Source organism: Microcebus murinus, chromosome 30 (genome assembly GCF_040939455.1).
Source record: "Microcebus murinus isolate Inina chromosome 30, M.murinus_Inina_mat1.0, whole genome shotgun sequence".
Classification (NCBI taxonomy): Eukaryota; Metazoa; Chordata; class Mammalia; order Primates; family Cheirogaleidae; genus Microcebus; species Microcebus murinus.
In genome coordinates, this window is record NC_134133.1 from 3,794,905 (window position 1) to 3,816,778 (window position 21,874).

At 44.7% G+C, this 21,874-nt stretch overlaps 1 long non-coding RNA gene across 1 annotated transcript in view; it reads right to left on the bottom strand.

The window, feature by feature from the left end:
• LOC105879128 (uncharacterized) overlaps positions 1-21,874 on the bottom strand; it is a 258,755-nt gene that overhangs the window by 75,728 nt on the left and 161,153 nt on the right. The window contains exon 4 of the long non-coding RNA XR_012915799.1: positions 20,827-20,881. This is a non-coding gene — a long non-coding RNA (uncharacterized LOC105879128). The remainder of the gene's footprint in view (positions 1-20,826; positions 20,882-21,874) is intronic.

Consider the following 21,874-nt stretch of genomic DNA (forward strand, 5'->3'; position numbering starts at 1 on the left):
TTTTTTTTATAAAATGTCTTTTTTTCTCCTTTGGGTAGATACTCAGTAGTGGGATTGCTGGATCAAATGGTAGTTCTACATTTAGTTCTTTGAGGTATCTCCATACTACTTCCCACAGAAGTTGTACTAGTTTGCAGTCCCACCAACAGTGTACAAGTATCCTATCTCTCTGTATCCGTGCCAGCATTTGTTATTTTGGGACTTTTTGATTGGAGTTAAGGGATAACTCATTGTGATTTTGAGTTGCATTTCCCTGACAATTAGAGATGTTGAGCATTGTTTCGTATGTTTGTTGGCCATCAGTCTATCTTGTTTTGAAAAGTTTCTGTTCATGTCTTTTGCCCACTTTTTCGTGGGGTTGTTTGATTTTTTTCTTGCTGATTTGCTTGAGTTCTTTATAGATTCCAGTTATCAGCCCTTTATCAGATGTATGGTATGCAAATATTTTCTCCGACTCTGTAGGTTGTCTACTCGTTCTACTGATTGTTTCCTTGGGTGTGCAGAAGCTTTTTAATTTGGTCAGGTGCCATTTATTTATTTTTATTGTTGCTGTGATTGCTTTTGGGGTCTTGTTCATAAATTCTTTGCCTGGGCCGATATCTGTTGAGCGCCTACTATGTATAAGATACTGTTCCAGGTGCTTGGGAGGCAGCAGACAACAAGACTAAGCCATTAAGTCACTGCAACTCTTACATTATAGCTTTTCCACCATCTTGTCTGCCTAGGAGACACCTGCTCATGCCTTAAGATCCAGAATTTTAGACCCACGTTGAACACTTTCATGATCTTCTAAGGGTGAAAGGGTTAGGCACAATTTCCCCAGATTCCATTGTATTCTTGGCACTTTTAAAAATATGTATAAGTTGTCTACAGTAACGTAGACATTTTGTTTATATGTCTTTTTCTCGAAGACCATGGGCTTGAGACATGTGGATTCAAATCCAGTTTTCGCCACTCAAATAGCTGTGTAATATTGGCTCACTTAACTACCTTGAGACCCAGACTTTTCATTTGTGTTATAGAAACATTAACACCTGCCTCGGAGGATTGTTGTGAGGTTTACAAGAGAAATGAAAACTTATTCACGTGAAAACATGTATGCAACTATTTATAGCATGTTTATTTGTAAAAATTCCCAAACTGGGAACAAGCCCAGTGTCCTTCAACTGATGAAGAGATCATCAGACTGGGCTATAGCCATCCTAGAGAATACCACTCAACAATAAAAAAAAAGAAAAGAAATTGAAACATTTAGCATGGATGAACATCAAATACATTACATTGAGTGAAAAAAGGATCCAAAGGCTGTATACACTATGATTCTATTTGTATGAAAGGTAAAGATAGGGAGTGAAGAATGGCCAATTGTTGTTTACGTCGTTGACTAAACATTGGCAAAAAGGAATTTTTTGAGATGATGGAAGTCTTCCTTATCTTGATTATGGTGGGGCCACACAGTGGAATGCATTGATCTGCACTTGCGGAACGGTGTTCTGTGGAACTGTCTTGGGTGTGTTAGACGAATGGACAGGAGGAAAAAAAAGGAAGGAAGAAGAGATGTGCAACTTGGAACTTCAGGGGGCTTAATGCCTCTGAATCTTTCACCAATAGGAAATGAATAAATTCTTCTCCAAATATGCACAGGGCCTCTTAGAAGACGGTCCCAGAAGAACAACTGATGACGCTGGATATCAACCGTTGCCAACTCAGTAATGCGTCCTCCTACTTGCACTTGCTCCTTCCTTGCCCCATTCCATCTTTCACTGGCTTCTGCTTCTTGGCATGGCACTCCCTGACAAAACAGCACGAAGCTTTTGTCTCTTGCTTTGCTTCGAAAGGAACTCACGCGAGGACTTTTGGCAGGGCTGCGTGATTAGGGTCTTGCAGATAGAAATGGGAGCTGAAATGGTATGTGCTGCTTTTGGGGTTCTAGGCCCTCAACCGTTGGCCATGCTCATCTTCGTACTCCTTCCTCCCCTCCCTGCGACCTGGAACCCGGACTACAGCCTGGACATAAACGTGGAGACACATTCGACCTCCCAAGAGGTGGGGGGACAACAAGACGGAAGGAATTGGGCTCCCGGATGACCCTGTGGAAGAGAAACCCTGCAAACCTGGGTGACAGTTCATCTTAGAACTGTTACATAAGAAAGAAGGGAAATCTCCATATTCTTTAAGCCGCTGCATTTTGGGGTCTCTTTGTTCTAGCAGCACAGCCTTTGCCTACCCTACAAACACAGTGATCACATATTTCATCATTGAAAATTGCAAACATTTGAGGGACGGAAGGGTACTATTATATTAATAATGATGCTACTAAAGAAAAGATAAATATTTTAAGGCGATCACCGTCCTAATTACCCTGATGTGATCTTCGTTATAGGAATGTATCGAAATATCACAGATACCCCCCCAAAATATGTACATCTATTATACATTCAAAATTAAGAATTTTTTAAAAAATGATGCAAATGCAAAAAAGAAAAAAAAATGATGCCAGGACAAGAAGAGTAAAATAATCTCCCTGTCTGTCAGCAACTTTCCAACTTCTTCTAAGAAGATAGCTGACTTGGCTTCGGATTTTTATTAGCCGGATCTGGAACAAGGCTGGAGCGTGGCATGAACGTTAGTAGCGGCTGACCAAGAGCCGCTGTTGGCTGGACAGTCGCTGGTCTTTGTATGCAGTGTGTGTTTCCAGAAAGTTCCATTCCCAGGAGTCATGGGCGTGGCGATCGGTAGCTCTGGATCTCCACGGGCACCAGAGTCATGGATCTGAGCCTGAAGGGACTTCTAACGTGTCCGGGGAAAGCTGGTGGACCGGAGGAGCCATTTGTTCTTGAGTGGAGAGGACCCTGTGGGGTGGGTGACTACGAGGCCACCCATGGGTCCAGCCTCACCCCTGGGAGCTGAAGTCTCTGGAGTCCACTGCAGACAATTTGGGCAACACGGTGGCCCCAGGTGTTGCGTTGGGGCCCAGGTGACAAAGCACTGCGCTGTAGGGCATTGTCCCCACAGCTAGAACGTGACCAGATGAAAATGGCAGGGAACCCAGGAAGCCCCAGTGCACCCCACTGGTAACCACAGAGACGGCTGTTTGGTGACCATCAGAGCTCAGGTCTACACCTGTTCCTCCTCTCTCCCGGCTTTCTTCCTGGGCGACTGCATACCCGCCCATGGCAAACACGCGTGACTTAGTCAACGAACGAAACAGGTTTTCTTTTTCTTAAGAATGCTAAACATGCCACTAGGAAGTCAAGGCATTTCGGTGCATACGAAAAGGAAAGGTGCTTCTGAAATGATGTTCGTGACTTAAAAATAGGAGAATGGCTTTTTGAGTCTTCCTTATGAGGACTAAACCCTTGTCCATTCCGTTTCCCTTCCTTTGAAAAGCCCTGCGGGTGAGCAAATTAGGATGATCATTATAGTAAAATCCGCATGCCTCGATTTGACCCCAAATCTACTGCTTATTGGTCTGTGTTGTTTTCCACTGTCCTCCCTGACATCTGCCCATGCCATCCTTACGTGATGCAAAGGAGGCTGGCTGAGACGGGGCCACGTCTGGCTACCTAGATTTCGTGCAGGCTAGTGGCCACAGAAAACGCTATAGGTACAGCAGGACCACGGTGTTAAAGCTCCAAAGCAGTTAGCTGGAGGGAGGGAACGTTAGCATGCAGAGGCAAGAAATTTTAAAGTCCTAATCTGCCAAATAAAACTGTTTCCTTGGAACTAAGTAAATATTCTCCCAGGAACGGCCCCGAAGAGTCAGCCAGCTGCATCTATTTATGGTTTTCCCCTGCGTTTCCCTCTCTCCTCTGGATGGAATCAGCTGAACTGAGAGCAAGGCCACACCCTTTATTAAGAGTCCCTGTTTCCAGCAAGGGACAGGAAGCAGTGAAACAGGGAGCCAGCTGCCATCGAAATGTCCCAGCCATCTGCGTCTTCCCTGTTGTACCTTTCTCTGTACACGTTTAAACGTCCTTCCTTGTTTATCTGTTTTTTAGGGAGGAGATGGACTCATCATCACCAAAAATGTCATCGTATCACGCTTAATCGAACACCTACTGTGTTCTAAGCACCACGTTAGTTCCTTTGCATAAATGATCTCACATCATCCTCACAGAGTTAATGGCGTTAAGTATTAACTATGGACCCATTTTACTGATGGTGAAACTGAGGCTTAGAAAGAGGAAAAGATTTGCCAAAGGCCACACATGGCTAATAAGCTTAAACATCTCTCCTTTGAAAGAAACTTGGGCTGCAGTGATAAGCCTTCAGAAAAATTATGAAGCAGGTAAAAGAATTTTTAGCAGCCTTTCAGTAACCTTGTTTTCAAGCCATGGGAACACTCTACTCCCCTCTACCACCTTTCCCCAGACTGCCAAGAACCCCATAAGTTCCAAGAGCATCCTTTTTTTTTAGCTGTATTTATGCTTAACACCTGGGTCTCTTGGAAAACAAAACAGTTGAAAGATCCCAATAAATATACCACTAAAGGCTGATTTTCAGACCATGCCAGCAAGTCTGACCTACAGCAATCTCTGTAGGTCAGTGGACCTCGCCAGGCTTCTTTGGTGACTTGGGTAGCTGCTGCTCTCAAAATTTCAACAATCCTGTGCGCTCAGCAATGTCAAATTGACCCTCGAGTCTTCTCAAGATAGAAGTTTCCAGTTCAAAGCTTCCAGTTCTTTAAATACCCCAGATTTTACAAAGCATGGCAGTGGAATAAAAAACTGGAGTTTCTTTTCATACATTTATTTGGATTTTTTTTATATTTCAAATTATCGATACATTCGGAGAGCGATTTTAATCTCTATACTTTTTCATGGTGTGATATTTTTTGAAACATTCACCCACACGGAGACCTGGTTTACGTTCACATGTTTCGCAAATATAGATCGTCTCTCTGCTTCCTCCTTTTGATTTTTCTGTTAGAACAAACGACACGATCTTTGTGTTTTTTTGTTAGGGTGAGGTGTGATTGTATGGAGTTTTCCATCTGAACGTTGCTCTAAGTCAGTGGATAATAATCCACCCATGGAAGTCGGTGTACATCTCTGCATTTACATTTTACTTGTCCTTTCGTGCTAATGAAAACAAGAGAAGATACTGGAAAAATAGACAAAAATCCCCCCCCCCCCCCGAGGTGACACTACGTGTCGAGTGCGGCTCCACACACGAGCTGCTACAGATGCCAACCGTGTTGGGTCACACTCGACATCCGCGTGCAAAGGGTTAAAAAATTAAATCCCGAGTGGAATAAAGGAATCGAGAAAAAAAGCAAGCGAGTGCAAAGGGTTAAAGCCAGAACAACAACAACAACAACAATTATTTAAGGCCACTGCTAGGATCTCACTTAGCATTAATATTTTTAGGAGGGCTTGGCAAGAGCAATTTTATCGATAGAGTGGAAACACTCAGATCCCTGACTTTTTGTTAGGATCGAATGAACAAGGTGACTATTTTCCAGCAAATAAAAATGTATTCTCTGGATGCTCTTCTTCCCCGGGGCCCCTAGGACTTGGCCTCAGTCTGCTGCTGAAAATCTAGAGCATTTTCCAGTTGGCAGAACAATAGACCGTTCTCTCGGTGGACTACCGTGAGTTGAGTTTGGACAACGATTGTTCTGTTTCCGGAAAGTCACTGGGGAATGGGCAAGGGGGAGACTTGGACACTCAGCCAGGTGTCAGACACTTCCCCAGGGGGTCCCCCTCTGCCAGGCCCTCAAATCCCAGGCCTGGAACAGGCCCTGCTGACTTTTTCCAACTTTATTCAAGAGCCAGAGGCAAGGGATTTTTTGTTTTTCCCACACACACAATTCTTCAGCTCTGGACACGGTGTGACTATAAAGTATTCATTTGTTTTTCCCTTCCAGAGCCTGTCTCATTTCCAGGAAGAGAAGCTGAACGAGACGGGCATTTGGGATGCTTTCTGGCTCAGAAGCAGGTTCGTGGAAAATAATGTCACCCTGGGGGGTTGCCTGGGACAGGTAAAATTTTTCTCTTTCACTAAATGAATAATTAATGTTGTCTTAATATAGAACCGGCCCCGAATGCAGACAATTTATATGCATGAATGCTGCTCATCCCTCCACCAACCTTTCTCTCAAAGCAACTGGGCTGTTTTTTTTGTGTGCTTTTTTTTTTTTTTTAACCCACTAGGAGGATGATCTAAAATAAAATAAGTAAACATTTGGGTGGTCCGTTGATATTCACAAAGCACGTTCGAAATGAACCAATTTGCCCTCTGCGAGAAACAGACTTTAATGTTGTTCAAAGAACTGATGCTTTGAAATTCAGCAGCTCACGTTGTCTTTGCGCATCTTCCAACTCGCTCAGGTTGTTGTTTGAACGGCTGCCTTTGCTAATAAAGGGAAGGAAGGTCCCAGAACCAGGGACCTTTTACATGGAGAGAACTCCAACCATCAGGCCTGTTGCCCATGTCTTTGACTCCAGGCTTCAAAGATGTGGTTTTTCTCTGTCTCTCTTCCCCTGGAGTTATTATTGCTCACCTGTCTCTGAGCCCTGGGAGGCCTGAACTCTGAGGATTCTTAGCCAGCCAGCCTCAAGTCGCGTTCAGCTAGGGAATGACACTGGCGAGAAAGGGGAGAGAGGGAAGTCTGAGTATTCCTGCCCTCCTCCCTGGAATTCGGGTCTCCTGTAACAATATTCCCCCCCGCCCCGATCTCTGCAGCCCAAGGCATGGCCATGACCCCGTGGGTCTGCCACTCTCTGGCTGCCTCGCCACCCCTTGTTTGTTTGCTAAGTCTCTCCTGTGACTCTCTTCGTGGACAACGGACCTCTTCAACCGGCTTTGGAGGTGGTTTTGCATCCTGATGAACTACTCACTTGGTTTTTCCCCAAGAAGCCTGAGCAACTCCAGGCGTCAGCCTCCTTACAATAACTCCAGAGTTGGACCAGTGGTTACAGCAGTAAGAGCTGTTAATAACAGCTACCTAGTGCTCGCCACATTCCCAGGTGCTACACTCTGCACGAGAAAAATCTCAGGAAAGGGGGAGGCTGGACAAGTTTCTTAAAATAATGGGCTCTGGGGAGGGGGAAGGTGTAAATATTAATAAAAATGATATTAAAAGATTCTTCAAGGCTGTGAAGAGAACCTGCCGTTCTCTTTTTTGGGACAGAATGTTTGCAAGACGGTGAAGGGGGAGAGTCTGGAATTTCCAGACGTTGGGTGGGCCCTGGTGGCACCCCGAAAACCGAATCTGATGCCGTGGAGGAGGGAGAGAGAGAGAAGGAAACACTGGTTCTCGGTGAAGATAAAGCCTCTCGAGGCGGCTTCACATGGGGCCAACGCTAAAACTCTTCGGTTTGCAAGCAACTGAAATCCCCTTTTTACTTAAACCAGTGCCGTTGGTTATTTGTCACCCAAATAACAAACTGGGGGTGGGGAGAGAGGTTCCCACGCTCCTAAAGAGACTCTCTGGGCTACTTCCGGTTTTGACCCTCTTAAGATTGGTTCTTTGGAGCTGATGTGTTAGCTTACGAGCTTCCCTTCCCTGGCTGGGGTCTTCCACCAAGAGGTAAAATTGCTTCAGGTACGAATAGATTCTTCTAGAAGGAAGAGAAAACGCCCCCACGCCCCCACCCCATCTTAGCCTCTTTGATTTTCTCTTGAAGTCTTTGTTCTTTCTTCTTTCCCTTGACCAAAATAATTAATTGCCCACATTGCAAGTTCTGCTGAATTCTGGAGAAGTGTTCTGGCATGGTATTGGTGTTGGTGGTGATGGTAGCGTATGTGTGTTCCATTGAGTGTGTGCGTCTTGTTGGACACTCTTGCTTCTTTAAAGCCAACTAGAACCAGGTTTAAAAGGCTTTTCCTGCTAGTCTTCAGGAAAACTGAACCCATAACCTAGCATCTACGGGACTGTGTACCGCCAATGACTCGCTGAGCTTACCAAGAACAGGCAAAAAGTCATAAATGTGGCACACCTTTGGTAGAAGAATTTGGGAGGAAATCGTGTTTGCATTAAAATGAAATAAATCGTGCAGGAGAATGCAGAAGCCTCATGAATTCCGAAGATCAGATGGATACAAATAGGCGTTAGATATTGCTCTTTCAATGCATCACTTTATTGTGGCAGGTGTCCTCAAACTACAGCCCGAGGGCCACATGCGGGCCGCCTAGCACATTTATCCGGCCCGCCACCGGGTGTTTTTGCCGCCGCTGCCTGTCCTGCTTAGCAGCCGACTCGTCCCGGGCCCGCAGTGCACACTCTCCAACGGTCTGGGGGACAGTGGACTGGCCCCCTGTTTACAAAGTTTGAGGACCCCTCCCTGCTTTATGGAATGCTCCCAGGTTCCCTGGAGTAAAAACAATAACAGCAAACATTTATCCAGTCCTTCCTACTATGTGCCAGATATTACCTAATTTCATCATTGCAACAGCCCTATGACCTAGTTGTTATGATGTCCGTATTATAGATGAGGAAACTGAGGCTCAGAGACATTAGATAACTCACCTAAGGCCACACAGCTAGTCACTGGTAGAGTGCTGACTTCAACCTTGGGATGCCCACAACTTCTTAACCACAAGACTAAGTTGCCTTCTTGGACATGCAACTCTTGCTTTAGTTTTGTTTTTAGTTGTGCAGTTCTCTGTGCTCATTACTTTTTAAAAAGTCAAACCATAGAGCATTGCACAAAATCGAAATAGAAAAGTTTCCAACCTCTCCCAATCTTTCTCTTTTATTGTGTCTCTACTTCCTTCTTCTTATGTATCGTCCTGGAAGGAGCCTCTGTGGACCTTGAGCCTGGTCTTCAAAGTCTGGACTCCTAATCTCTACGCCGGGGGTCCTCAAACGTTTTAAACAGGGGGCCAGGTCACTGTCCCTCGGACCGTTGGAGAGTGAGCACTGTGGGCCCGGGACGAGTCGGCTGCTAAGCAGGACAGGCAGCTGCGGCAAAAACATCCGGAGCGGCCGGACGTGGTGGCTCACGCCTGTAATCCAAGCACGCTGGGAGGCCGAGGCAGGAGGATCACTGGAGGTCAGGAGTTCGAAACCAGCCTGAGCAAGATCCCGTCTCTACCAAAAATAGAAAGAAACTAATTGACCAACTAAAAATACATATACAAAAAATTAGCCGGGCATGGTGGCGCCTGCCTGTAGTCCCAGCTACTCGGGAGGCTGAGGCAGGAGGATCGCTTGAGCCCAGGAGTTGGAGGTTGCTGTGAGCGAGGCTGACGCCACGGCACTCACTCTAGCCTGGGCAACAAAGCGAGACTCTGTCTCAAAAAAAATAAAAAATTAATAAAAAATTAAAAAAAAAAACCCGGAGGGCTGGAAAAATGTGCTAGGCGGCCCACATGTGGCCCGCGGGCCGTAGTTTGAGGACGCCTACTGTCTACGCCATGCTGCTGAGTTATTGGAAAAGCCGAGAAGCACTGAAATAAATTTTGCCAAGAGAACAACCTGTCCAATATTTAATTTAGACCCTATTTAATTAACATTCCTACCGGGTGCATCTGTTCAATCTCTTTGTCAGAGTACAATTTTTTTTAAAGTGAGAAACACAGTACTGTCAAATACATGGTGAGCTCATGTCAAGGATTTCTTTTTTTTTTTGAGACAGAGTCTCGCTTTGCTGCCCAGGCTTGAGTGAGTGCCGTGACGTCAGCCTCGCTCACAGCAACATCCAACTCCTGGGCTCAAGCAATCCTCCTGCCTCAGCCTCCCGAGTAGCTGGGACTACAGGCATGCGCCACCATGCCCGGCTAATTTTTTCTATATATATTAGTTGGCCAATTAATTTCTTTCTATTTATAGTAGAGACAGGGTCTCGCTCTTGCTCAGGCTGGTTTCGAACTCCTGACCTTGAGCGATCCTCCCGCCTCGGCCTCCCAGAGTGCTAGGATTACACGCGTGAGCCACCGCGCCCGGCCTCAAGGATTTCTTTAACTCTTTAACAAGAGAGAGAGGACACAGCAGGGTGACAGAGTTGGTTCAAGGGGTCATATAAGAAAAGGATATCTATTTGTTTGGTTAAAATGGCTAGAACAAGATTGCAAATTTGGATATAAAAATGGTTTTGCTTTTAAGGCAAAAAAAAATCAAATACATATATATTTGATTTATATATATATATAATTTATATATATAATATATATATTTATATATGTAACCTGTAGCATTATATTTTCATCTGTACAAAAATTACTGGCATCTCTAGAGAATAAAATTCATTTGCAATTATCAGTCTTCTGACAGTTAACATCGAACTTCTACAGAGTCCGAGCTCTAATTAATAACCAATCTTATGGGAATGTCACCTTCCCATAGAGCAGCTATCCAAAAACATTTTTGTGGTGTGAGACGTTCTCTATCTGTCCTGTCTAATAGGGTAGTCACTAGCTTTACGTAGCCATTGAGCCCTGGTGGCCAGAGCGAACGAGGAACCGAATTTTTTATTTTATATAATTTTTAATTAATGCAGGTGTAATTTTTAAAGAGCCCCGTGTGACTCGCGGCTACCCCATCGGACCATGCAGCCCTAAAGCATCAAATGACTCTCACGTACGTAGGCTGGTGAACACAGTATGACTTGGAAAAAGGTCACTGTCATCGTTCTGCTGTGTTTCCAGGTTTGGGGACATTTCTCCTGACCGCTTTCTCTCTCCTACATTTTCTTCCATCAACCTTTATCTTCCTTTGCTGTGAGGAGCGGGAAGGAAGCAATCTGTTTGCAGACTTCTGCCCGGCAGTGGCTCTCCTGCGGCTCTCAGATCAAGCCCATGTGGGGACAGGGGCACGGTCCCCGGGCACCCGAGGTTGGGGTGGCCGCTGGGGCAGCTGTGGACTGGCGGGGCTGCCGCGTGCTCCCCGGGGGCTGAGGAGCAAAAGTCATGAGAAAAGCCCTCGAAGATGGTTCTCATCCCTTTTCTCCATGGCGGACAGCCCAGAAGGAACCGTTCCTAAGTGTGGAGATGTCATATTATCAATAAATGGTTGGGAAGGGCTTTGGTCAGGAGATTGCAGGATAAATAGGTCCACTAAGGTTTTAACTGCTGATCAATCAAGTTCCCAAAAAGATCTTCACAAAGGAAACAGGCTCATATAAACAAGAAAGAAAGGAAAGGAAGGAAGGAAGAAAAAAAGGAAGGAAGGAAGGAAGGAAGGAAGAAAAAAAGGAAGGAAGGAAGGAAGGAAGGAAGGAAGGAAGGAAGGAAGGAAGGAAGGAAGGAAGGAAGGAAGGAAGGAGAAAGAAAGAAAAAAGAAAGAAAGAAAGAAAGAAAGAAAGAAAGAAAGAAAGACAAGGAAATGAAGGAAGGAAGAAAGGAAGGAAGGAAACAAAGAGAAAGAGGAAAGAAAGGAAGGAAGAAAGAAAAAAGGAAAGGAAAGAAGGAAAGCAAGCAAGGAAAGGAAGGAAGGAAGGAAGGAAGGAAGGAAGGAAAGAGAAAGAAAGAAGAAAGAAAGAAAGAAAGAAAGAAAGAAAGAAAGAAAGAAAGAAAGAAAGAAAGAAAGAAAGAAAGACAAGGAAATGAAGGAAGGAAGAAAGGAAGGAAGGAAACAAAGAGAAAGAGGAAAGAAAGGAAGGAAGAAAGAAAAAAGGAAAGGAAAGAAGGAAAGCAAGCAAGGAAAGGAAGGAAGGAAGGAAGGAAGGAAGGAAGGAAAGAAAGAAAGAAAGAAAGAAAGAAAGAAAGAAAGAAAGAAAGAAAGAAAGAAAGAAAGAAAGAAAGAAAGAAAGAAAGAGGGAAGGGAAGGGAAGGGAAGGGAAGGGAAGGGAAGGGAAGGGAAGGAGGAAAGAGGGAAAGAAGGAAATATGTTATCTTTATATGATCAGGCAATGCAAGAGGGATTTTTTTGTTGATTTGTTTTGGAAGAACTATCTGTGAACTGATGAAGATTTTTTTAAAAAGGAAAAAAAAACGAGAACCCTCTATCAGCCCCTGTTATGTCTGACTCAGAAGGTGACATTGTAAGTTAATAGTATCTTAGGAAAACGTGCTGCTTACTGTGTTTCCACCTGTATCAGGGCATTTTTTTTAATCTTCCCTAAATTGAAAGCCCCTCACTGCCAACTCTCACAAAGATGCCTTACCGCGAGTGCCTCCTCTCCAATGACCCAGGCAGTCAAGCTGGGCTTGTTCTGTGCTGAACTTTCGGGACAGCCTGGCCTTCTGTCCTGGGTTCGCCAGTAGCCCCTGTCTGGAGGGGTCTGAAGGCCCAGGGACTCTGAGCTTGAGGTCACTCTGCCAACCCTCTGTGGCTCTACGACTTCTTTAATCTTTCCGTCTCTCCTAGTCCCCCAAATAAACTAAAGCCTTTACTAGAAGGTCAAGTAAACTTCGCTGTAAATCATAGAGGTTCCAAAAAAGGGAAGTTAAAAGGGCAGTCCTGATTGCTCTCACATAGTCTTGAAAGTTCACCTTTTAAATTATTTTTAAAACCCCTTATACTTAAGAGAAGGCTTATAATAGAACACACATAACTTACATGAACCGGAACGTCCATTGATGGTTTTTTTTAGGCTAACTTAAGACTAATCAGAAATGGGTGTATTGCCACACCGTTGCTGTTCAAAAGTTTTCTGTTGTATTTGTTCACTGCCTGTTGAATCCCAGTAAACGTGAGGAACTGGACATTTCTTCTAACATCATACTCCACACTGTGCCTGTCACTCATCATCATTTCACTTGCTCAATATAATTTGCCTTTTTGGAGATTGGAGATTGAATTGAACATTCGGTAGTTCCAGAACCTTCCCTTGAACATGTTGGGAGAATCTTTTTTTGTTGTTGTTTTTTTTTTGAGACAGAGTCTCACTCTGTTGCCCAGGCTAGAGTGAGTGCCGTGGCGTCAGCCTCGCTCACAGCAACCTCCAACTCCTGGGCCCAAGCGATCCTCCTGCCTCAGCCTCCCAAGTAGCTGGGACTACAGGCATGCGCCACCATGCCCGGCTAATTTTTTCTATATATATTAGTTGTCTAATTAATTTCTTCCTATGTATAGTAGAGACAGGGGTCTCGCTCTTGCTCAGGCTGGTTTCGAACTCCTGACCTCGAGCAATCCGCCTGCCTCGGCCTCCCAGAGTGCTAGGATTACAGGTGTGAGCCACCACGCCCAGCCTGGAGAATGTTTTGAAATCAACTTTGTGCTATCATTTCATTTTCTTTTTCTATACCGTTAAGATTTACTGAGTGTTTACTGTGAGCCAGCCAATTTATTAAGTGCTTCAAACGAATTAACTCTTCTAATGCTCACAATATTAGATTAGCAGTCGTGTTTTTCCCCTTATTAAAGGTGAAGAAACCGAGTTTGGGAAAGTTAAGTGACTTACCTGAGGTTACTCAACTAGCGAGTATTAAAACCACGACTGAATTCTAGGAGTGTTTGACCACGCAGCCTTGCTCATAACTCACAAAAAAAGAATTGAGTCCCATGCCCAGCTCTGAATTTTACAAACCAAGTAGTTGTTTGACCTCTTCGGGCATCCATATACCGACATACAAAATGAGGGGCTCGTGGTAACTCCCTCCCGAGACTCTATTCCTACACTCTAAAATGTTCATGGAATGCATGGAACAATAAAACAATAAAATACGTGGAATCTGTTGTTGTTTGTGCATATTCATTACTTAGTGACATGTTTGGTTAATTGGATTCTAATTGATCGAAGTATCGTGGTTGGATTATAGAAGAGAAGCCTCACTCTCCACCATAGGAAAGAAATTGGTACAAGACCCCTGGTCATGACCCAGCATGACCTAGTTATTAAATTACCACGAGGAGCTCAAAATGAAATAGCCAATTCACAGCCTGTAGTACTTAGTGGTCCCGGTCGACTCTCTTACTTGTTTTACAAAGTGTGCAGAGGTTCAGCAATCTAAATAGTTTTCTCTTTGAGATCATCTGCTATATTGTTGATCTTGTACCTGTTCAGATGGGCTAAGTAGAATAGTTAGCATGACTTCAAAGGGACTGTCAGGAATCTTCTTGTCTTATATCCAAGTTTTGGGTAATTTTTCTTAATACCCTTCGCCTCTCCTACGTTATTATGTCTGTCCCAACTACTGAGGGAGTCTTCCTAATTTTGAATGAGACTTTTTACGACCGATGACTCTCTTTTCTGACATAGAGCAAAGAAGAGCAAAAGGGACTTAACTGCAGATCGCTTCTGCATTGGCCTTGTGTTCTCTGGAAATTCTTAACGCAAAGCGCCCGAAAGCAGAGAGATGCCACCAAGAAATAACCTTGCCTTCCCAAAGTGGCCTTGCTGGGGTGAAATGCTTTTTGAGGGACATTAAAATTCAATACTGCAGCCTGTAATCCTAGCACTCTGGGAGGCCGAGGCGGGCGGATTGCTCATGGTCAGGAGTTTGAAACCAGCCTGAGCAAGAGTGAGACCCCCGTCTCTACTATAAATAGAAAGAAAATTAATTGGCCAACTAATATATATAGAAAAAAAAAATTAGCCGGGCATAGTGGCACATGCCTGTAGTCCCAGCTACCTGGGAGGCTGAGTCAGGAGGATCGCTTGAACCCAGGAGTTTGAGGTTGCTGTGAGCGAGGCTGACACCACGGCACTCACTCTAGCCTGGGCAACAAAGTGAGACTCTGTCTCAAAAAAAAAAAAAAAAAAAAAAAAAATTCAATACTGCAAGGGACCGTTTCACACTGTATTGATATTTAACTTTCTAAATAGGAAAAAAAAATGCATCCCTAGTTTAAACAATGGCTTCTTTACAGAAAACTGCAGAGAAAAGTGATTGAGCCGCTTGGAGCTGAACTTCCCAGCAGCTTTGCTGCATATTCATGATGTTTAATTTCCAGATCTCTCTCGCACGGAATTCCACGGAGACATCAGACTTCATCATGGAAGAGGTAAATCAGTCAAACATATCTACAGACATTATCAGAGAATACGATCCGTACCCTGTGCTTTCCCCAGGGAGCTACTTTTGAAGATGCAGCGATAGAATCTGCACTATCCAATAACTTACACTGAGCCAGAGGATTCGGATAGTCGCTACCTATATAAACATTTTTTTTTATTTTTTTATTTTTTATTTTATTTTATTTTTTTTTGAGACAGAGTCTCGCTTTGTTGCCCAGGCTAGAGTGAGTGCCGTGGCGTCAGCCTCGCTCACAGCAGCCTCCAACTCCTGGGCTCAAGCGATCCTCCTGCCTCAGCCTCCCGAGTAGCTGGGACTACAGGCATGCGCCACCATGCCCGGCTAATTTTTTGTATATATATATATTAGTTGGCCAATTAATTTCTTTCTATTTATAGTAGAGACGGGGTCTCGCTCTTGCTCAGGCTGGTTTCGAACTCCTGACCTCGAGCAATCCGCCCGCCTCGGCCTCCCAGAGAGCTAGGATTACAGGCGTGAGCCACCGCGCCCGGCTAAACATTTTTTTTTTAAGAAAAATAAATACATAAAAGGAAAGATGGCTGAGAGTGATTAGGTTGAGAGGAGCCGTCACAAACCAAGTCATAGTCTTTACTTTTTCTGATCAGTCTGGCTATTTCGCTTCTTTTCCACGAAGTACTTTTCAGCAAGTGGAGCAAGAAGCTTCACGAAGTCTCAGCGCTAGCAACCCTCTGAAGGCAAGAGGAAAATCTTCTACTGGGTTCCTATTTTCCAACACCTGATCTTGATATCTAGGAGTTGCTGGCGGTCAGTGAACAGGATCAATGATCAACAACAACAACAAAAAAGCAAAACCCAGAAGCATTTAGCTTGGACTCTGCGTCGGCAGGGGAAGGTTAAATAAAATATCTGGCCAAAGAAGTTTTTATCCAGGAAATCCTACTCAGCGTCATCACGAACCTGGTATTAAAAATCCCACCCGTGTGTTTGGGACGCAATGATGGAGCCAGGTAAAGACAAACAAAATTGCCCATCTGTTTCCATTTAAAAAGATACCCAACTTCCCATAGTAAACGCCGCAGGTCTATTTAGATTGTACTTGACACATGCCTCTTTGGGAAAAGAAATCCGTAAGAGAAAATTTAAATCCTTCAAAATGACAACATACTGTGTAAAGAAGATAAACCATTTGAAATTTGATTAAACTGACTTTTTTTTTCTTCTGAAAGAAAAAGAACATCTTTTTTTTGGCCGGGCGCTGTGGCTCACGCCTGTAATCCTAGCTCTTGGGAGGCCGAGGCGGGCGGATTGCTCAAGGTCAGGAGTTCAAAACCAGCCTGAGTAAGAGCGAGACCCCGTCTCTACTATAAATAGAAAGAAATTAATTGGCCAACTGATATATATATAAAAAATTAGCCGGGCATGGTGGCGCATACCTGTAGTCCCAGCTACCCGGGAGGCTGAGGCAGAAGGATCACTCGAGCCCAGGAGTTTGAGGTTGCTGTGAGCTAGGCTGACGCCACGGCACTCACTCTAGTCTGGGCAACAAAGTGAGACTCTGTCTCAAAAAAAAAAAAAAAAAAAAAAAAAAAAAAAAAAAAGAACATCTTTTTTTTTTTTCTTTTTGCTGTCTATAGAAGCAAAACCCACTTCTTTTTTTTTTTTTTTTTTTTTTTTTTTTTTTTTTTTTGAGACAGAGTCTCACTCTGTTGCCCGGGTTAGAGTGTCGTGGCATCAGCCTCGCTCATAGCAACCTCCAAATCCTGGGCTCAAGCGATCCTCCTGCCTCAGCCTCCCGAGTAGCTGGGACTACAGGCACGCGCCACCATGCCCGGATAATTTTTTCTATATATTTTTAGTTGGCCAATTGATTTCTTTCTATTTATAGTAGAGACAGGGTCTCGCTCTTGCTCAGGCTGGTCTCGAACTCCTGACCTGGAGCAATCCGCCCGCCTCGGCCTCCCAGAGTGCTAGGATCACAGGCGTGAGCCACCACGCCTGGCCAAGACTCACTTCTAATCATGTTTCTTACTGGGGAAGCCTCAGAGGGTTGGGGAGAAGATTGATCTTATCGTAACAGGACTTCCTTTTTAATTTGATTGATGCAGAAAATCTGTATCACATCGAAGGCTTAAAACAGCCTTCATAATATACACCAAACATCTCCTTGGCCCAGGCGGTGCCTATGAGCTGTGGCACTCTGTGGGCCTTAGGGGTGTCTATAAATATTTCTCCTCCTTCCCCAGGCTCTGTGTCCATATCAGAACTCTTTGTACCATGGAGAAGCAACACAAATAAATCATGCAATAAAATGACCTTTCCCAAGTCACGTTTTGGCGAGGGGATGCTTTTTACAGCGGGTCCCTTTGCTCTAAGCGCCGATGGCAAAGCCAGTGGAACTTTTACAAGTCCTACTAGAAGTCTGACATCCAGTTGAGTTCAATCCCGGGGAGTCTGAACTCGGCATGCTTCCCTTTTCACATTTTTTTGGCAGGTTGAAAATAGATACTGCCAACAAACCAGGGTGTGCACAAATGACACCCTCATCTTCAGCCTTAAGAGTCTGTTGCAGAAGAGAAGAGAGTTGTTCTAGAAGAAAGATCTTGTGGAGGGACTGGAAGGGGGTGGGGAGGGGATTATGTATTTATTTATTTACTGTATTTGTTTACTGGCTAGGTTAAGACAGCTCGTCAAGTCCTGGGAACAACTGCTGAGCACGGTGACGTGAAAACTATGAATGCAAAACCGGTTGCAAAAAGGGACACGTGAGTTTGTCTTTTCTGCCGTGCTTTTGCTCAGAAATAGGACGGTCCTCAGCATGTCAGGAGATAAGACCCAGCCACCTCTGGGGGTGGGGTGGGGGTAAGGGGGGGTTCACTTTCTGCAGGTGGCCGTGGTGTGTTTTTGTGGAATAGCCAACAGACCACACTGTTTGTCAACACAGCCTAATCCACATGTCAAACAACATTTCCACTCTGTCTCCAGGACAGGGCCTGTGTCCGTGTGGATTACCGGAAAGGCCCAAACTCACAGAAACAAGTAAATACCCAGAGGAGGGATTGGGCAGGCTGTGAAGGGGGAGAGGAAAATCCAGACAGTGCCCATCCGTTTTTGTCTTCCTGGTTTTGCTGTCAGTTCTCTGATTCGGGTTAGCTGAGCCGTGTGGGGGGGGGCGTTGGGGGCAGAACAGGAAGTACAAGAGGAAGTGGGGTGGGCCAAGATGGCGGCCCGGGAAGAGCCGGCCATGGCACGGTCAAGGAGAGGATGGGACGTGGCGGGTAGATGTTCACCTAGAGACGGGTTGTCTTAGAGAGAGGGTGTTGAATCCACAGAGGGGCAACTGGACACACTCAGGGTGTGTCACACTCGGCGGGGAGCCGGGGAATTGCTTGGCAGGATCAGAGGGCACCTTGGGAGGCGCCCACATGTGAGGAAGGGTCAGAGGAGAGACCCTTCCTCTTGTGTAGACCCCCACTCAGGGCTCTACACTCCTCCCAGGGATACTGCAACCCCAGCACCATGGAGTACTACTCAACCCTAAAAAGGAATAAGACATAATACCTTTTGCAGCAACGCGGATGGAACTCGAGAACATTATCCTAAGTGGAGTATCTCAGGACTGGAAAACCAAACACTCCGTGTTCTCACTAATAAGCAGGAGATAAACGAAGGGGCACACGCGGTCACATATGCTGGTGTAAAGGACCCTGGAAACTAAGAAGGGGTGAGGGACAGAAACTCACCTATCAGGGATGATGTACCCATCGCTCTGGCGATGGGCACACTAAAAGCCCTGACTTTATCATCATATAGTTCATCCATGTAACAGAAACACTTGAACCCTCAAATTAAAAAAAAAAATGTATAATTCACAATAGGCAAAAAAATTAAAACAAACAAAAAGAAGTTGAAGCTATGCATTCATTCTCTCTCTCTCTCTCTCTCTCAGCAGTTCTAGAATGTTCCTGGATCTTTTGCTCTCCTAGTCACTGGGAATTCGTTTGGAAGGAGGTGAGGGATAAAATAATGATTCCAGAAACAAGTAACACTCACTTCCCTTTCTCTTTTCTAGAAGGGACCAATCTAGGGATCGTGGATTGGAAACCATGAGTACCACCCTCCTCCTTCCCTTCCTCCCTCTCTCCTCCTCCTACAATTCTTTTCACTTCTTCTCTTCCTCCCCCCATTCTTCTTCTCCTCAAAATTCTTCTAATGCTCCCAATTCTTCTAGCTCTTCTCTGTCTCCCTCCAAGTCTGCTGGTTCTTCTCGTTCTCTTCCTTCTTCCTTCTCTCCCTGTCCTCAAACCTCCATATCCAGCTTCCTCATTTTCTAGTTTATAAATTGGATCTGCTTTATTGTTTCCTCAGAACCTCAAGGTAGACCTCGGAAAAGCAAGCTAAAGTAGAAGAGCCAATGCACCACCAGTTTTCTACCCCTGCCTCTGCGCCTTTCTCTTCGATCCCTAAAGGTAGAGTTTCTGTTGGTGGCCCATGGGGCTGTGTGCGGAATTTCCACTGGGAATTGTTACAAACTCTACAGGAAAAAGAAATGATACGATAAGCAGAGTCTTCATAAAACTGCAAGTGGGTTGACCATGTCTATTCATGAATAACCTCTCTTTCCAACCAGAAAAACAACTTTCTGGTTTTTAGGCTAATTGATTAGCCTAAATAGACATCTATTCTTCTGTTTTCACTTTCAAATTCAGTTACCCCTTGGGTTTAGAAGATGGCAAAAATAAAATCAGTGACAGCTATTTAATCAATATCATAATAGTAGATAAAAATGTGATTTTTAATAAAAAAAATAAAATTGCTTCTCATTAAAAGAGATTGATCCACTGGCTAAGCTCTAGTTTAACTGTGTAGCATTGCCAATAGTCAATCATTTTTGACCTATAAAAATGAGAATGTGGGCCGGGTGCGGTGGCTCACGCCTGTAATCCTAGCACTCTGGGAGGCCGAGGCGGGAGGATCGCTCGAGGTCAGGAGTTTGAAACTAGCCCGAGCAAGAGCAAGACCCCGTCTCTACTATAAATAGAAAGAAATCCATTGGCCAACTAATACATATAGAAAAAATTAGCCGGGCATGGCGGCACATGCCTGTGGTCCCAGCTACTTGGGAGGCTGAGGCAGGAGGATCGCTTGAGCCCAGGAGTTTGATGTTGCTGTGAGTGAGGCTGACGCCATGGCACTCACTCTAGCCTGGGCAACAGAGCAAGACTCTGTCTCAAAAAACAAAAATAAATAAAAATAAAAATAAAAATGAGAATGTCTTGTGGTTCAATGTACTAGACTGACTTTAGGTAAAATTGTGATTTGGGCTAAACATGTCTCCAAGTCCTGGAGTGCCTAGAAGGACTTGCTGCCTGGCTCCTGGATGGAACCGTGAAGGGTCCTCAGAGCTGGCATCATTTCTCCTTAAATATTGTGACGGAATGCAGCCCGCATGAAGGTGACAATTACAGGCTAACAGCTTCACTTTCCCCGGTCTACTGAGTATCTGAATTGCAATAGGAGCGTAACAGCCTTAATTGAAAGATATATACTTCTAACAGCTGCTGTACGTGAAGACGTGATTATGAGGATGGAGATGGCATCTCGTGGGATTATATATTGTTGAAGCCGGAGTCAACCTTAAGTATTATTATAAACAAACCCTTCATTTCAAAACTGGGCAAACTCCAGTCTAGATACACCATGAACATTAGGACCAGACTCATATATGGGGCTGACGATGCAGATTTTCTTGCCACTACACAGTTCTGTATTCCTCACACCCTCTATTTTCTAGTCCTTCCCTCTTTCTCACTTCAACTCACAGACTCCACCGAAAGAAGGCATGGGAGGAAGGAGGGCAAGGGGGGGAAATGGAGACTTTTTTTTCCCCCTAACTTTGCAATGAACACTTTTCGGTTCAAGGCGGTAAACCAAACACAATCTACAACCTCCTTCGCCAAGCCCAAACCTTCCAGAAACGTAAAATAGATTTGTACATACCTGTGCTACAAAGCCGGAAAGGAACTCTCTGCGGGCCATAAACCATGAGGAACCCCTGGAAGGTAGAAATTGGGTAAAAATCAGACTGAGGAGTAAAACAGCAGCCCAATTTGTAGGTGGAAGAGTCCATTTACAATCCACCAAATTTCATCTCCTCTTCACCCATAGCTGTCTCAGTCCTGCCTTCCTTGCCTTAAAAATCCTCTTTACGAGGCCGGGCGGGGTGGCTCACGCCTGTCATCCCAGCACTCTGGGAGGCCGAGGCGGGAGGATCGCTCGAGGTCAGGAGTTCGAAACCACCCTGAGCAAGAGTGAGACCCCCGTCTCTACTATAAACAGAAAGAAATTAATTGGCCATCTGATATATATAGAAAAAATTAGCCGGGGTAGGTGGCGCATGCCTGTAGTCCCAGCTACTGGGGAGGCTGAGGCAGGAGGATTGCTTGAGCCCAGGAGTTGGAGGTTGCTGTGAGCTAGGCTGACGCCAGGGCACTCATTGTAGCCTGGACAATTAAGCGAGACTCTGTCTCAAAATAAATAAATAAATAAATAAACAAATAAATAAATAAATAAAAATAAAATAAAGAAATCCTCTTTACTGCCTTGACTTACACCAGTTTTTATCAACCTTCTTTTCATTATCACTGCCTACGGGAAAGTCGAAGGCATGTTTTCCCTAATCGCTCCCCCCTCAATGAAATTTGATAGCACAGATGTGTCATGTATCTGTTTATGTGCTGTATGTGCATCCACGCTTTACATATAAAAGGAGAAGTTTTGGCCCCCCTGGAACCCACTTTTGCCCCCTTGGGGGTGATGTTGCCCCTCTTGAGAATGCTCGTCTTGTACCCCAAGGATCGGATAGCTTCTCTTAGCAGATGCTCAAGGAGGGAAGGTTCTCTGGCTCTTCTTAAGCCATACCGTGGAAGTGACCAACATTTCTGCACCCCCGGGGTTGTCAGCTCTGGGCGAATCGTTATAATACCTGTGAACAGAATCTTTTGCCTTAAATAGCATAGGGAAAAAATTCATGGGGGCAAAAATCCAA